Source organism: Vicugna pacos, chromosome X, assembly GCF_048564905.1.
Source record: "Vicugna pacos chromosome X, VicPac4, whole genome shotgun sequence".
In the NCBI taxonomy this organism is placed as follows: Eukaryota; Metazoa; Chordata; class Mammalia; order Artiodactyla; family Camelidae; genus Vicugna; species Vicugna pacos.
Genome location: NC_133023.1, coordinates 66,767,785 through 66,786,039, shown reverse-complemented (window position 1 = coordinate 66,786,039; position 18,255 = coordinate 66,767,785). Strand labels below are relative to the sequence as shown.

Genomic DNA, 18,255 nt, shown 5'->3' with positions numbered 1-18,255 from the left:
GGGACTGGAGAATAAAGATCAGTTTCTTGGGTAGTATTTGAGCCCCAGTAAAAAACTGAACATCAAAAGCCTGGGTGAGCTTCCCTTTGTGTATACTCTGCATGTATTATCACACGTCATTGAACAGGAGTGGGTAATGCTGTCCGTAACTCGATTGGGAGAGGAAACCTGGGAACTCCTCATTTGAATGTCTCCTGGACTCTGCCCTATATGTCTCTTCACTTGGATAATTGTGACCTGTAGCCTTTCCCTGTAATAACTTACGAGTATAACAATTTTCAGTGAATTCTGTGTATCATTTCAGCTTATTATTGGACCTGAGGGTGGTTTTGGGAACCCTGAACTTGCAGAAAATGAGGGTGGTGTTATGGAGGACTTTGTCCCCTTTAACTTCATATTTAACTAAACTCATTGCAGGTTGTATCCAGAGACTGGAGTTTCATCTCCAGGAGACCTTTTTGGTATCATTATGATACCTAAAAGGATGAAAAAACATGACAAAGGGAACTCCTGGTTAACCCCATGCCTCACAACCTTGGAACTTAGTTGGATAATTTAGAAACCTAAAAAAGAAAATGATTTTATTCCTTTATGTTCTCATATTTCTCCTGTTTTCATGGACTGTCACATTTACTTGATTGTGAGTGGTTGAATACATTAGTTTATATTAAAAGAAGCAAAGATGTATAATGGGATAAAGTGTAAAATTGTTATACATTGTTAAAACTCTAAGACTCCAAAAAATGTGTACTGTGGCAGACTTCCTTAGAGTGTGTGTGTGTGTGTGTGTGTGTGTGTTTGTGTTTGTGTGTATGTGTGTGTGTTTCTTTTTCTGTCTTTAGGGACATTTTGATTGAAAAGTTGGAGAAGCATTAGGATAAGGCTTAGATTAGAGTCATCTCCTTAGCAGCCTCTATGATCCCTTTCCTATGGCCCCATTCTGGTCTTTCTTAGCCCTAACCCTTAGTAGAGAGCAGCAAACCTGCCTTCATTGAGCACAGTGGCAGAACTTCCCCTTTGTTTTTATCATCAGTGACAGAGATATCTTCAGAGGAAGCCTGACCAGGAAAGAAGAAAAACAGTGAAGTCCACAAGCAAACCAAGAGGACATGTCACAAGTGAGACACACTCTATAGTGTCCTAGCTTTACTTGGCCAGTGGGCTAGAGTGCCCATGGAGAGAGGGGAAGGACAGGGCAAGAAAGGGACCAGAGAGATATTTCTTTTTTGTTGACATTGTCATTGTTGTGTTGCGTAAATTCTGTTATTTTTACCTCTGGCCTGGTGTGGCCTTGGAAACATAGGTTATATTAAAATAACCCATGTTCAAATGAAGGATGGATAGAGATACTGCCAGTGAGAAATGTTATCGCTTCATATTTTCAGGAGAATATCTATTTACCTAACAAGTGACAGGTTGAAGCTGGAAAAAAAAAATCTCAGATGAAAACTTTAGATTTGCATTAAGACTATGAAAATACGTTTTTTCCCCCCTGAAATGGTTTTCACAGCTCTTGTCATTGACTTAAATCTCTTTCCCTGTGAGTTGGAAAGATTAAAACTGTTGGCATACAACAAAACAATATCTATATCTGTGCCTTAACCAATTTCTTGCATTTGCTTGCTTGACAGTTACCATTTACTGTGACTGAATGTCATCTCCTTAATAAAAATACACTTACCTTTTTTTGACAGATGTCAACTCCATGTACTTCAGTGATTTTAACCAAACTCTCAAACAAGTTTTTCACTTATTTAAAAGAGACTGCAATGTTAACCAAGTTATTTGTGAACTTTAATATCATGTGGTATATATTTGGAGATATTTTAATGGTTTGAACAAAAACTTTACCTATTAAAGTGAAGTGGCTATGACATGACTATTGAACTGTCAAACTGAGCTCTATTTTAGTGCCCATTAAAAGCTTCTTTTCCTTTCATTGCTTGACTTTAAATTATTTTTTCCCCAGAGGAATTTCATGTGGTAGAATTTTAAGACTTTCATTTTAAGACTGATATACAGCAATATAAAACTGTTTGTGGAGCTTCTGTGAGGCTACAGTAGTACAGAATCCATCTCTTCCCTTTTTAACCACTTATCATAGATGATTTTCTCCTTGTCAGTGGAATCTTTGCTAATATTTGAGAAAGAACATAGCAGTCTGGGTTAATTTGGCAGAGTGGAGAGTTTTCATAACTATTGGAGAAAAAAGAAGAAGCCTGGGAAACATCTCTTGAACACTATAATGTAGCGAGTCTTCCTGCTACATAAACAAAGAGATTAGGGCTAATGACTAGCCGTTAGAGCAGTAGCTACTGTGTTGCTTTTCTACTGCTGTTACAACAAATTACTACCAATTTAGTGGCTCATGTTATAGCCACTTATTGTATCACAGTTCAGTAGGTCGGAAGTTTGACATGAATCTACCAGGATAAAATCGAGGTAATAGGAGGGCTGCTTTCCTGTCTGGAGGTTCTAGAGGAGAATCTGTTTCTTCACTCATTCAGGTTGTTGATAGAATCTAATTCCTTGAGGTTGTAGAACTGAGGTCTTCCTCTCCTAGCTGGCTGTCGCCAATGGCCATTCCCAGCTTTTAGAGGCCATCAACATTCCTTGGCTCGTGGCTTCTACCCTTCATTTTTAAAGCCAGCAGTAGCACTGCAAATTCTTCCTTTTTCCACCGCATCTCTCTCTGATTCCTCTGCCTTTCTCCTGCACTTTTAAAGGCTCATGTGACTGCACTGGGCCTGCCTTGATCATCTAGCATAATCTCCCCATTTTAGGGTCCATACTTTTATCATATCTGCGCAGTCCTTTTGACATACAATGCAACACATTCACAGATTCCAGAGATTAAGGTGTGAACATCTTTGGGAGGGGAGGAATTATTCTGCCTACCACAGTAAGCAACAGATTCTAAGCTTGTTGAGCTGCAGCTAGGTTAGGAGGATGCCTGAAGCTCATGTCTCATGTTAGGGTTCCAGAGCCCTCTACGGATTCATATCAGCTATGCAGGGAGAACCCTAACTTCACTTTCTGGGTCCAAAGCCAAAAGCTGAAATAAGCTTCACATCAAAACTGGAATTCAGCTGCTACCACCATCCATAGTATTACAGAAAAATCGGCCTCTGCACCCTGAAAGGGAAATTCAAACTCAGAGACAAGAGTTTGGGAGCAAAGGAAAGAGCAGCTTTATTGCTTTGCCCGGCAAAGGGGGTCACAGCAGGCTAATGCCTTAGTAACTGTGAATCTATCTTGGGGTTGGGGTCTTGAGGCTTTATGGATGGAAAAGGTGATAACAATCAGGGCACGTTACAGGATGTTAACATTCTTTTCATCTTGATAAGAATTTGCTGTTGTTATGGAGGAATTTAAGAGAGTCTGCCCATTTTCTTGAGGTTCAATCCATGACCTTCTTTCAAGAACTCTTGGGTAAAATAAGATTAAGTTATTCTAAGAAGAGTGCACAGGAAGGGGAGCCTGAGTCATAAGATCAGTTTAGCTAAAAGTACAGGCCTGAACAACTCAATAGCCATCTTATTAGTTTTCTACTCTTTCAATAGTAAGGGAGAGCCAGAATCTCGGTCACTTGTAGGTGAAGGACTTTTACATGTTTGAATTGACTTTTTCTATTAGGATATCATTGTGCTAGAGAGTGGGTCAGTACGGTCAAACATCTTATTGGTTTGATATATAGTTCAGCATTTGTGTTACATCTTAAGTTGGATTCAGCAAAATCTATTGTCAAAATATATAAAGGTAACATCAAAAGATAGTTTCCCACAGAATTTCTATGAATGCATTGTCTGCAGTAGCTTACCTTAAAGATAGAGGAAATGAACCTGTAGGTTTTTTGGATGATTAAACTGAAGAAATATTGGAATTTTGGAGAAGAAATGTTCTCTTCTTCTGCACTATCCTTTTATCCCCACATGTACATTATACATATTTGTATATACAGTGGTTGAGTAGTAAGGTTGGGGTATATCCTTAGAAAAATGTCTTGCCAAAGTTTTGGTTTGTTTGAACAATGTACTGGCTGATTATAGATGATAGTGAGAATTCTGCTAAAACAGTATTTTGGGGGAAGAAGTTGTCAGAAATTGTAACTTTGGAGTTAAATGAAATTGTTGTGTGCTAAAGGAAGTTAAATAAATAAGGAAAGAAGTTTCCTAACTGCACAAAATTTCCTTTTCTTGTTGTATAACAAACAAACAAAAATATAATCACTTATTCAAGAAAATATGCTCTAATAGACACATTATTTCAAAAGCATTAACTACATTTCTCAGTACTAGTTTTTCTGTTACAAATAATCAGTCTTTTACATCAGAGTAATACATTAAAATGAAACACATTAGACCTATTAAAACAACCATTTACTAAAATACCCTTAAAATTAGTTTAAAAATTGAGTAATTAGCCTCATGCTGAGATAACATCACATTTGCCTATATTGCCTTCAGCTTATGGCCCAGTATTATTACTGGTATTTTCATTAGCTGTTATATGTAAATTGGCTGCTAAAAAATACTTTATGTTTTCAATTATATTTTAATAAAAAAGGACATTATTGTCTCCTCTGACTATAAAGAATAGTAGTTAGTTCTAGACGAGTGATATAAATTTCTTTACTTCAATCACTGTGACAGGTGAAATCATATATACAAAAACAACCTTCTATGAGATGAAGTATATCACATGATGTGAATGTAAATAAGTAGAAGACTCCTTTTAAAAGAAGAGTTAAACAAGGAATTCTTAACATGGCACATGAATATTGAGCCTAATTGGTTCTCTGTAGAAACTGTTTTGTGGTAGTTAAATACATGTTAGTCACTTAGAAATAGAAAACTATTAGGAAACACTTTTCACTTGATTACACCTTATAGCAAAACCTTGAGCTCCATAAAGATGAGAGGGCAGAGCTAAAATTCTTTGGTGATACAGGATCAAAACTGTGCATGAAGAAAACTAGTTGGGCCACCTTTCAGCCTGCAGATTCCATTAACAGTATTTTCAGAATTGCTAGGCTATTTGCACCCCACCCCTGCCATATTCTCTACAGGGGAGGAAGGATAGCACAATGGTTAACATGACCTAGCTTCAAACCTTTACCTCACAAAATATTTATGTAACTGCTACTGTTAATGCTGTTAACTTGGTTAAGGTACTACCTGCCCAGTTTCTCCTTTCCATACTTGAGTACTCTATCATTAGAAGCAATTCAGTAAGCTCAGCCCACACTCAAGGGAAGGAGATTTAAGATTCACCTCTTGGAAGCAAAGATATCAAAAAATTTGTCAACATATACTGAAACCAACACAGTAATTAATGAATATTTTGGAGGAGCTAATTTGAAGCTCTACAAATATCCTCTCTCTTTGTATCATTTCACCGACTAATTTAACATTTTTCCATGGATCCTACCTTCAGCAATTATTATAGTGCTCTAACGGCGATTTTCCATTCCCCTCATTCCTTTTTCATATATTAATCTAGCTGCCTTAGTTCACCATGCCTGGGTGTATCTGATCTCATTTTCGCTGTGCCCGTCCTTGTCCTTCTGCCTCATCACTCCCTCAGTGGCAAATACCTCCTTGTCTCTTACAACTCAGTACAAGAGTTACCTCTTTTGAGAAGCCTGGCTGTTGCATCCCATCCAAAGTAGTGATATGGGAAAAAAATGAGGGATGAGAGGATGGCCGTGTCCCAGGTCTTGGTTGATCCCTGGGAATGCGCCCCGCCAAGTGTGGGTCCTTGGCTTCCTGCAGGAAAAAATTCAAGAGCAAGCCACAATTGAGTAAAAGTAGATTTATTCAGAGAGATACACACTCCATAGACAGAGTGCAGGCTGTTTGAGAAGGCAAGAGAAAGGCCATGAGGTGTGGGGATTAGGTGCTCAGTTTAAAGTAAAAGCAGATACACACTCCATAGGTAGAGTACAGGCCATCTCACTCAGAAGGGAGAGTGGCCATGAGGCGGTGTTGCTAGTTTTTTTGGGCTCAGTGTTGCTAAGTTTTTATGGGCTCAGTAACTTCATACAAGTGGGAGAATTATTCCAACTATTTTGGGAAAGGGGGTAGGATTCCCAGGAATTGGGCCATCACCCACCCTTTGACCTTTTATGTTCGGCCTTAAAACTGTCCTGGCACCTGTGGGAGTACCATTTAGCATGCTCTAACAGTGATTTAGTATTTCTATGAGTGCATATTAAAGCTCAAGGTCTACTGGGAGTTGAATCTTCCACCATTTTGGTGTAATTTCTCTGCCATTCTTTTAATGGCTGTGCCCTGCCCACTTCCATCCTGTCTCAGTAGGATTTGCCACCTTTTTAATTCTCAAGGCCCTGCTGCATTTTAGTCTATCATGTGACTGATGTATACTCGTTATTGAGCTTTTAAAATGTTTCTCTTATGATGCTCCCTAAAAGGCTCATCTCTTTTATATCTAAGTGCCTAGTACAAAATCTGGGACATTAAAGACAAACCAGTAAATTCTTGTTAGATAAATGAATGCATAAAAAAGCAGTTGGAAAAACTTGGTCTTAGTTTCTGAGGCATTTATTCACAAACTAGACCCAGACTTAAAAGGAACTCAGCATGTCAAAGAACCCACCTTATTTTTAGCAGCTTTGTAAGATATACAAAGGAAGCCTTACACATTTTTCTTTCACCCTCCTCTTCCCCTTTATGCTGTCTCAGTCCTATCTTCCATTCTACCATATTCCACCTGAAACCATCATTTCAGTCATAAGACTGTAATTGTTTAGGGGAAAAGGGGGTAGACAAGTTACTAATGAAGGAAACCAAGGAGTGACCAGAGAGGTAGGAGGAATAACTGGAGAGAATAGTGTTATGGAAGCCAAGGAATTTGACTGAGAAGGGACTCACATATCAGAGAGCTCATAAAGGGTAAGAACTGAAGTACAACCATGAATTTAGCAACAAGTAAGTTACTGGTAACCTTTGCTAAAGCTGTTTTAGTGCAACTATGGAGGTAGAATCCATGAATTTAAGATAGCTAATGTATGCTATTAAAAAGAACTTGCGGGGTGGAGTATAGCTCAGTGGTAGAGTGCATGCTAAGCATGCACAAGGTCCTGGGTTCAATCCCTAGTACCTCCATTAAAAAATAAATAAATAAAATAAAACCCAATTACCCCCCCAGAAAAAACCTTGAGGCAGGGAGGGTATAACTCAGTGGTAGAGCATGTGCTTAGCATGCATGAGGTCCTGTGTTCAATTCCCAGTACCTCCATAAATAAATAAGTAAATCTAATTACCTCCCCCTCTACCCCCCCCCAAATAAGAAAAAGAACCTGACTGTTAGAGAAAGGAGAAAGAATCAGAGAGGAAGAGCAGGAATAAGCCAGAGGCAGATGCAAGATTAAAAGAGTAGTTAATTTTTGTTTCATTCTATTTTACTAAAACAAAGATGTGAGCATGTATAATATATATGTTCTGAGGGAAATAAGCCTTGAAATTGAGGGTACGTGAAAGAGCAGTGGGCGGGAATGCTCTAGATGAGCATATACAGAGGTCATAGGAATCAATGGTGCTGGGAGGACCTCTAGGCCAATGTTTCTTAAAGATTCTGGCCCCATCATGACTACTTTTCAGAATGAGAAAGAGAAAGAGAGGTTCAGCTTCCCTTGTATTCATACAGTTGACTTCTACTTATCCTTTCTCATTTTAGAGGAAGAATATATATCTACTAGGGGTGGGGGGTTGTAAGGTCCACCGAAGTCATGTTATCAGTCTTCTAAGCACACATACCCTTTGAAGAGAATACATTTTTGGCCTTGTAGTGTCTGGTCTGTATCCCTGGGATGTCCCAGAGAATGGCTTAGTTTGGAAGAAACACAAGAACGTCACACTCCTTAAGTTGCTGTCTAAAATTTTTCTCTCACATAAATTATGCAAGTTCATTTTAAGAAATGAGTACAGATGCCCTCCATTTATTTAAACTGCTCAGACTAGATTCAGAGAAGTATCGCAGATCAAAAGAAGCTTTCTGGTTGCTCTTTTGCTGAGACATTTAGCCAGCTTGTCAGAAGGAGAAATTTAAGCTAACTTGTTAGAGGCAGGGTTTAGCTAGGCTAAAATTTTGTTTTACTAAAGTTTTGTGGTGCATTTTTGTGGAGGAATATTTTCTGCTCTGTTTCAGTCTTTTGGAGTCGAGTTTAGTTTTCTCACCATTTTTGAGGCATGGAGGTAAGAGATGAAAATGGTATACACAGGCTGTGGCACTACTTATTCTCTCTTATATTTAAAGGTTTTTCCACAATAGGGGAAATAACACTCAGTGATGTCCCTATACTTAGTCTTTCTTTCTTTTTCTTTCTTTCTTCCTTCCTTCCTTCCTTTCTCGCTCTCTCTTTCTCTTCCTTCCTTCCTTCCTTCCTTCCTTCCTTCCTTCCTTCCTTCCTTCCTTCCTTCCTTTCAACTGTCAGGTAGCTGCCCTCAGGATGACTGCTCTTCTGTTTTCTGTTAATGAATTTTGGACCTCCTTGTGTGACCCTAGTTGTCATCCCACCCATGAGGTTCATTTTGTCTTCCCCTCTGGGAGGAGTGAGTGACCTGAGGTTGTTTCTTCGTAAGTTAAGGTAGGCACCCACAGTGTTGTCAGAGTTTTGTGTTGGGAAAATGCCCAGCTTTGTCCAAGAGGAAGTAGAAGCACCAGCCTTTGACCTTCAGAGGCAACAAGGCAGGGACTTCACCCTGGTGGGCCATGCAGGATACTTGAAACATAATAAAATGTATATCAATCATTTAATTGCAGCGTTTTGGTTCAAGGCATGGTGAAATGGGCACCTAAGCCAAAAGGGGACATGAATGGTGAGGGTCACTTGCCTCCTTCCAGCCCATAGCATCACAGAGTAGAGGGAGAAGACCAGCACCAAGTACCAGGGTACTGATGGCCAGGCTGTAGTGCCAGAGCGGGGAGCACAGATCCAGTGTTGGGGCAGGGGACAGGCAAAAGCTGCAATGGCCATGGAGGCCCAGAAGACGCCCTGGCTGGCACAGAACAGCTGGAGGATGGCAAAGAAGCAGCCCCATTGTGCTCAAAGAGCAGCACGTCCTGTGGCAGGGTCACGTCTTCCAGGACCAGATGCACAGGTGGGGACTGCAGTGCTAGGAACAGCCATAAGAACCACCGTCTTCCAGGCGCTGCCATGGCCCTGCACGCCTTCATCATCTTTCAATTGCTGACAGTAACACATCTTCAGAGTAGTACAATGAAATATAGGCATATCTAGGGAAAATCTATTTTAGGCAAAATTTAAAACACCTCTCTTGCCAAATACATTCAAGCACTTTATCACAGTCATTTCTTTAATCTTCCTAACTATATTGTTTTGCATAATAACATAGTGTTGTACTATATTATTAAAATAATAATTTGTGTAATTGGGTCAATCTTCATTTTAAACATTTTCCTAAATGTGTGTTTACTGAATCCAGGCAACAGTATTGCTTTTATGTGACCTGTTTCCCTCCAGTTTTAGATTATTAAAAACGCTGCATTTAAATGTTTGATACACATTTTATTGTGTTCTATGTTTCAAGGGTAAATTTCTCAGCAGAGTAGAAGGACATCAAACAGTGCCTATTCTTCTTTCCTATCTTGCTCAGTTTCTTTAGAAAGCTCCTTGCAATACTTTGCATTCAGGTCATCTGACAAATGGATTAAGAGTGTTTGAGTGAGAAGTGGATTGAGTAGGGAGGGTAAGAGAGTAGATAAAAAAATGGCTCAGGAGGAAGGGATCAACTGTTTCCTACAAGGGTTTATGACCTTCTCTTTTCCTCTTTATTTTCTTTATTTTGGGGCCAATTTAAAAAAATGTTTAAAGTTACAATAACTTAGTAGTGTAACGAGCATCCATACGTACCAGTCCCAGAATTAACAATTGTTAACATTTTCTTCTTTGTGCCTCCAATATTTTTATGTAAACCAATAGTACATTACAAATAAGATTGAAGTCCTCTTTGTTCTCATTTCCTTCCCCTTTCCAACTGCTATGTAATAATTCCTTGAACAAATACTCACAGTTTACTTATTCATTCCCCTGTTGAAGAACACATAGGTTAATTCTACTTTTTCTTATTAAGGACAATGGCCCTATGTACATGTTTCTTGGTGTGCCAATGCAAAAGTTTCTCTAGAGTATTTAACTGCAAGAAGAATTCATGGGTTTAGGAGATGACAGTTTTCATTCCTAATAGATATTTTCAGCTTGTTCTCCAAAGCAGTTATACCAACTTACATTCCTGTCTGTAGAGTGTGAGAGTTTATATTTTCTGACATCCTTCTCAACACTTTTTTTCATAATCAGTTTTCTCTTTGCCTATTTGGTAGCTGAGAAATGGTATTCTTCTATTGTTTTAATATTAATTAATATTTTGTTTTACTTTTACTGACCATTCAGGTTCTTGCTCCTATGCATTCTTGTTTATGGCATCTTTTGTCTGTTTTTCTATTGCATTGTTTTTCTTTGCCTAAGTCCATTTAAAATGCTGGATACTTCTAATTTGAGCTGTGTGTATGTAATAAATATCTTTTCCAAGTATGTTTTGAGTCCTTTAATAAAGTTTTCAATTTCTCTTTTCATGTGTAATTTATGTTTTGGTGTGATCCAAGTTTTTTCTTAAACTTATCTTGTCAATGAAATCTTGTTCTTTCCTGAGATTCTAATGAGAGTCTCCTATATTTTTCACCCAGTAGTTTTGTGTTTTTTTTCCTTTTTAATCTTTGTTAATTCCTTTCAATTTAATTTTTTAAAAACCTAGCTGGAATTTATATTGTATGTGTGATCTGAAATAGGAATGTATTTCTATTTTTTCCTTAATAGATTAAAAAAACTCAATTGTTGAAACACCATTTATTGAACTGTCCATCCTTCCCTACTCATTGGAAATGCTTTCAAGCTCCCATATGTACTTAAATTTATATCTGTTCTTTGTTCCATTTCATTAATCTGTATCTGTTTCTATACAAATACCATACTTTCTCAATTATAAGAGCTATATAAGAAGCGTTGATATTTAACATGTTACTTCTTTCCTGCCCCCAGTGCTTTTGTTTTATCAAAATTGACTTACCCTTAACGACTTTAGTTTTCTATATTAATTTTTACAATATTTTATTATGAACTTTTTCCAAACATCCAGCACATTTGAAAGGATTTTACAGTGAATCACTCTATGTCCATCTTTTACACCCATCAATATTATCATTTCACTGTATTTGGTTTATCTCATATCTATCCATCTATCAACCCTTCTATCTTTCTATAAATATATCTTTTTGTTTGTTTTGGGTGCCATTTCAAAGTAAATTGCAGACAGTAGTACTTCCCCAGAATACTTCAATGTGAATATCATTAACTGGAATTCAGTATTTGTTTACAGTTTGGTTTTCTTTTGATGTAAAATTTACATACTCAAAATTTCTACTAATGTATATACCTGTATAATTTTCACATCCCTAAGAAGATAAGAGAACATTGCTATCACCCTGGAATGTTACCTTATGCCTTTTCCCAGTCAACACCCATTGCCACCCCACCTAGAAGCAGTCTGGTTTTTTTTTTTCAAACTTAGATTAGTTTTGCCTGTTCTAGAATTTCATATAAATGGAATCTTACAGTATGTACTCTTCTGTGTAAGGTTTCTTTCAGTCAGCATAATGTTTTTGAGATTAATCAGTGTTCTTATATGTATTGTTATAACGTCTATTCCTTTTTATTGCTGAGTCCACAGTCTATCCATTCTTCCATTGATGGACACCTAGGCTGTTCCCAATTTTGGGCTGTTACGAAAAAACTTGCTATGAACATTCTGAGAGTATAAGCTTTCATTTCTCTTCAGTAAATACCTAGGAGTGAAATTTTAGATCATAGAGTAGGCTCTATATTAATTTTAGAATACATTTCTCTAGTTTATCTTGAGCTTATGGATTGGTTTACATTGAATTTTAGATTAATTCAGGAAGAATTAACAGCTCTATGATATTCACTTTATATGCTTTAATATTTAATTAGCTTGTCTCATATCATTCAGTGGTATTTTATAATATTCTTTTTATGTCTTGCCTAGTTTTGCTAGTGTATTTATAGGTATCTTAATATTATGGAAAGGATTTTTTTTCTATTATACTGTCTACTTGGTTAATTTTGATAAACTGAAAAAACTATTGATTTTTATATATTGATAATGTATCTAGCCAATCTGTGAGCCATTGTAAGAGTTCAAATTAGACATAGATTTCTTTAGATTTTCTATTTAGACAAATAATGTCCAAAAAATGAAGCCTTTTCTTTCACCAACACAGATTTTTCAAATCCACATGCAGCTATTTTTCTTTTCTTATTACATTGCCTACAAATTCTAGTACAGTATGAAATAGTTAAGTGACAGTGGGCAGTGATACTGTCTTAATATGAATTTTAGTGTTACTGCTTATAATATTATACCATTGGTGATGATGTTTGCTATAGGATTTCTTCTTTGTTTTATTGCAATATAATGACATACATCATATTAATTTCAGGTATATAACAAAATGATTCAATATTTGTGTATATTGTAAAATGGTCACCACAATAAGTCTAGTTAACATCTGTTCCTATACATAGTTAGAAATTCTTTTTTCTTGTGATAGGAACTAAGATTTACTCTTTTGCAACTTTCAAATATCCAATACAATATTATTAACTGTAATCACCATATTGTACATTACATTCCCATGACATACATTTTGTAACTGGAAATTTGTACCTTTTGACTCCTTCACCTGTTTTGCTCCCCTCCCCGACACCACCAGTCTGTTAACTATATCCTTGAGCTGTTTTTTGTTGTTGTTTTGTTTTCAGATTCCACATATAAGTGAGATCATATGGTGTTTATCTTTTTCTGTCTGACTTACTTCACTTAGCATAATGCCCTCGAAGTCCATCTGTGTTGTTGCAAATGGCAAAAATTCATTCCTTTGTATGGCTGAATAATATTCCATTGTGTTATTTTCTTTATCCATTCATCCATTGATGGGCATCTGGGTTGTTTCCATGTCTTAATTGTTGTAAATAATGCTGAAGTGAACATGGGGGTGCATATATCTTTTCAAATTAGTGCTTTCATTTTATTTGGAAAACTAGAGATGAAATTGATGGATTATATGGTAGTTCTGTTTTTAACTTTTTGAAGAATCTTCATACTGTTTAGCATAGTGGCTGCACCAATTTGTATTCCCACTGATGGTGTATGAAAGTTCCTTTTTCTCCACATTCTCTCCATTTGTTATTTTTTGTGCTTTTGATAATACCCATTCTGACAGGTGTGAAGTGATATTTCATTGTAGTTCTAATTTGCATTTCTCTAATGATTAGTTATGTTGAACATCTTTTCATGTGCCTGTTGACCCTTGTATGTCTTCTTTGGAAAAAAGTCTATTCAGGTCTTCTCCCCATTTTTTACTTGGGTTGTTTTTTAAATGTTGGTTATATCAGTTTTTATATATTTTGGATATTAACCTCTTATCAGATACATGATTTGCAAATATCTTCTCCCATTCAGTATGTTGTTTTTCATTTTGATGATGAGTTCCTTTTCTGTGCCAAAGCTTTTCAGTTTTATGGAGTCCTATTTGTTTATTTTTGCTTTTGTTTCCCTTGCCTTTGGAATCAGATCCACAAAAGACATCACTAAGACCAGTGTAAGTGAAGTTACCACGTATTTTTTTTAAAGAAATTATGGTTTCATGTTTTACTTTAAATCCCTTAATTCATTTTCAGTTAATTTTTGTGTATGGTGTAAGATAGTGGCCCAGTTTCATTCTTTTGCATGTGGCTGTCCAGTTTTCCCAAAATTTAATGAAATTGTTCTTTCCCTATTTTATATTCTTGACTCCTTTGTTGTAAGTTAATTGATCATATATGAATAGGTTTATTTCCGGGCCCTGTATTCTGTTCCATTGATGAATGTGTCTTTTTAAGCCAGTAACACACTGTTTTGATTATTATAGCTTTTTAGTATAGTTTGAAATCAGGGGGTGTCATGTCTTCAGCTTTATTCTTCTTTCTCACGATGTTTTGGCTATTCAGGGTCTTTTGTGGTTCCACATAAAGTTAAAAATTGTTTATTCTATTTCTGTGAAGAATACAATTGGAATTTTGATAGGGATTGCATTGAATCTATAGAATACTTTGGATAGTATGGACATTTTAACAGTATTAATTCATCCGATCCATGGGCACAGAATATTTTTCCATTTATTCATGTCTTCTTCATTTTCTTTCATTAATGTCTTATAGTTTTCACAATGTAGATATTTCACCTCGATTAAATTTATTTCTGGGTGGTTCATTCTTTTTTATGCAGATGTAAATGGGATTGTTTTCTAATTTCTCTTTCTGATAGTTTGTTAATAATGTATAGAAACACAGTTTTTCACTTTTTTAATGAAGTTTATTCCTAAGTGTTTCAGTTATTTTTGGTGCTCTTGTGAATGGGATTGTTATCCTAATTTTCTTTCAGATAATTCATGGTTAGAGTATAGTAATGGAACTGGTTTTTTGTGTATTTATTTTGTATTCTGTACCTTTACTGAATTTACTAGTTCTAATGGACTTTTTAAATAGATATTTAAAGGTTTTTTTTACATATAAGATCATGTCATCTGCAAACAGTTACAATTTTGCTTCTTTGTTTATGATTTGGATGCCTTTTATTTCCTTTTCTTGCCTAATTGCTTTGGCTAGAACTTGTAGTATTGTTTTCAATAGAAGTGGCAAGACTGAGCATCTTGTCATGTTCCTGATTTTAAGGGAAACACAGTTTTTCATAACTGAGTCTGAGTATAGCTATGGACTGTTCATATGGAATACCTTTTACCTTCCCTTCACATTCAAACTGTGTGTTCTTAAATCTAAGGTGTATTTCTTTTATACAGCATATAATTGGGTCTTGTATTTTTTTGCCTCTTAAATCCATTCTACCATATTATTTTTTTTTTTAAAGAAAGGTGAATCAGTTTCCATTAAGGTAATTATTGATAGGGAAGCATTTACTTTGAACATTTTGCTAATTTTTTTTCTTAGTCTTGTATTTCTTTTGTTTCTCTCTTCCACTCTTGCCATCTTCCTTTGTGAGTAGATGTAGGTATTTTTGTTGCTGTTGTTTTACTGGTACTTACATAATATATCTTAAACTGATAGCAACTTAAGTCCAAGCACATACAAAAACTCTACACTTTAAATTCTTCTGTCCACACACTCTTTTGTTATTGTTGTCACAATTTATGTTTTTTATATTTTGTATCTTTTAACATATTTTAGTTATATTTATTTTTAATTATCTTGACTTTTCACTTTTATTGTAGAATTAAAAATTGATTAACTGACCACAATTATAGTAATACAGAATTCTGTGATTATGTATATATTTTTCTTCGTTAATGAGTTTCATAGTTGTTATCATGCTCCTTTTTAATATCCTTTTGTTTCAATTTGAAGACTGACCTTTGGCATTTATTGTAAGGTAGATTGAGTTGTAATGAACTCTCAGCTTTTTTTTTTTTCTTTTTTTGTTTGTTTGGTTTTTGTTCTGGGAAAGTCTTTATCATTCCTTCATTTCTGAAGTACAGTTTTACAGAATATGGTATTCTTCATTGGCAGGTTTTTCTCAGCACTTCTGGCCTGCAAGATTTCTGCTTTAAAATCCACTGATAGACTTATGGGGCCTCCCATAATGAGTTGTATTTCTCTTGCTGCTTTCAAAATTCTGACTTTTGAAATTTTGATTGTATTATGTCTTGGTGTGGATTTCTTTAGATTCTTTTTTTTAAGAATAATTTGGGCATCTCGGATCTGGATGTCAGTTTTCTTCCCATGATTTGGGAAGTTTTCTGTAACTGTTTCTTTGAAAACTCTGTTTGACTCTTTCCTTCTCTTCCTTCTGGGACTCCAATAATATGTAATTGGTCATCTTGATGATGTACCATAAGTCCCTTAAACTTTATTCACTTAGTTTCATTTCTTTTTTCTTTTTGGTCCTTGAGTCCTGATGACTTTTCCCTGAGTTTAGTGATCTTTACTTCTGCTTAATACAGTCTGATGTTGATCCCTTTATAGTCAGTTTTTAAGTAGATTTATTGTATTCTTTAGCTCTATAATTTTTGTTTGGTGTTTGTAAAATATTTCTCTATCTCTGTTGAGATTCTCATTTTGTTCACGCATTGTTCTCTTGAACTTTGTGTGCATCTTTATGATAGTTATTGTGAAATATCTGTCACATAAATCATGTAATTCCATTTCATTAGGTTTTTGCTTCTGGAGATTTATCTTGTTCTTTGTTTGAAACATCTTTGCCTGATACTTCATTTTCTTTGTATATGTATTGGTGTCTGTGCATTAGACAGAGTAGGCTCCTCTCTCGGTCTTTATGGACTGGCCTCATAGTGGAGAAGACCCCCACCTATCAGCCCAGCCAGTGATTTGGAGGACCTTTATGAACTCTTTTTTACCTCAGGGAGAAGTAGGCAGCTATGGCTTTTTTTGCTTACTCTTAGTTGAGCATGTAGGAGCGTCTGTGGTGTCTAGGAGTCCAAACCTCTATCTCTGTTCTTTCCCAGGCAGCTAGACTATGCCAGACCTATCAAAGCTCCAAGACTGGCAAGTTAGATGCCTCTTCTTTGCATAGGCCTGGAGAAGTTGGGTATTAGGCATGTGGAGAAACTCTTTCCCTCCCCAGGAGGAAGCTGAGAGCTCAAATTTTGTATTGACTCCCTCGGTCCTGAACAGTTGGTAGATGTTTGGCAACTACCAGTCCATTCTGCCTTGTCTGTTATTCCCCAGGCATGTAGACTTCCTGACTCATGAGAGCTCCAAGACTGGCCAAATGGATGGTAATTCTTCGGGCAGCTTTGGAGAAGTTTGGGTGCTAGACACATGGATCAACTCTTTCCTCAGGGGGTAGCTGAGAGCTTGGAGTTTTCATCCACTCACTCTGTGCTGAGCAGGGTGGAGGATCTCTGGCATTACTAGTCCAAGCTGCTATCTCTGTTATCCCTCAGATGTCTGGACCACCATACCAGTCAGAGCTCCAAGACTAGCAATACAGAAGCCAGTCTTCTGAGTAGCCTTCTTGAAAAAGCTGGGCTACTCTACATTAGAACCAGTCCGCTCCATACCCTTGGAGAAGCTTGGAGCTAGGGAGTCTCTCTCTGTAACTGTGGCACTGCACAAGGCGCAAGGTCTCTGGTGAGAGGATGTCCTCAATTTCCCTACCCACTTCATTGAGTCTGGTTTTGTGTTTGCCTGAAGAGCATGAGTCTTTCCATCAGTTTCTGGATTTCTCATAAAAGGAATTTGTCTGTGAATTGTTGCTAAATTGTTGTATTTTTGAGGGGAGGAGGGCCCAGGGCTTCCTAATCTGCCATCATGCTGATATCACTATGAGAGTTACTTTTTATTTCATCATCATAACTGCTATATGAGACTGATAGTTTTCACATTTTATAGATGGGTTAACTTAGGTTAAAAGACACTGAGTAACTAGCCCAATAGATAGTAAATAAAGTATTTGAGTTTGGATTTGAACCTATGATTGTCTGAGGATTTGACAATCAGATGATAATAGATAACCTGTGCAAGAATTGTATCAATATAGTTATGGTTATTCAGTCAAATATCAAACCTTTTCATGTCTTCTATAAAATGTGAGAGGTGCTGTGCACATGATAGATACCCAACAAATGTTTGTCTAATTAACAAATAACATGGCCGTTCTACTTCTGTTGACTGTATTAGGGAATAATAAAGATTTCTGCAGAAGCTGCTCATTTTCAAGCCTTGTTATATAAACATGGGTGAATGAGTAAACTACAAATATCAGTCTTCCCCCTAAATAACAGATATGACAATATTATTTTAGGAAAGTCAACTATTTTTTACCTCACTACAAAAGTTATTTGTGATTAAGAACCATTCAACTTTACTACTTGCAACTCAATTGTAAAATCTCTCATTTGTCTAGTAGTTTCAAATTATCACATCACTTTGATGTACATAATCACATTAATCTTCAGGATAATTCTGTGAGATGTATGTTATAATTCCAGTTTTACTGACAAAAATACTAAGACTTGAGAAGTTAAGTTATTTGTGAAAAGTCATTCAGCTAGTAAATGTCAAAAATGGACAGCTCAAACTCAAGCACTCAAAGAGCTCTGTTTACTATAAAGCATCTCTCTCTC

General features: G+C 36.3%; 1 pseudogene; it reads right to left on the bottom strand.

Annotated features, from left to right (window-relative positions):
• Positions 1 to 408: 408 nt before the first annotated feature.
• Positions 409 to 9,180, bottom strand: LOC116277402 (transmembrane protein 223-like; annotated as a pseudogene).
• Positions 9,181 to 18,255: the final 9,075 nt, after the last annotated feature.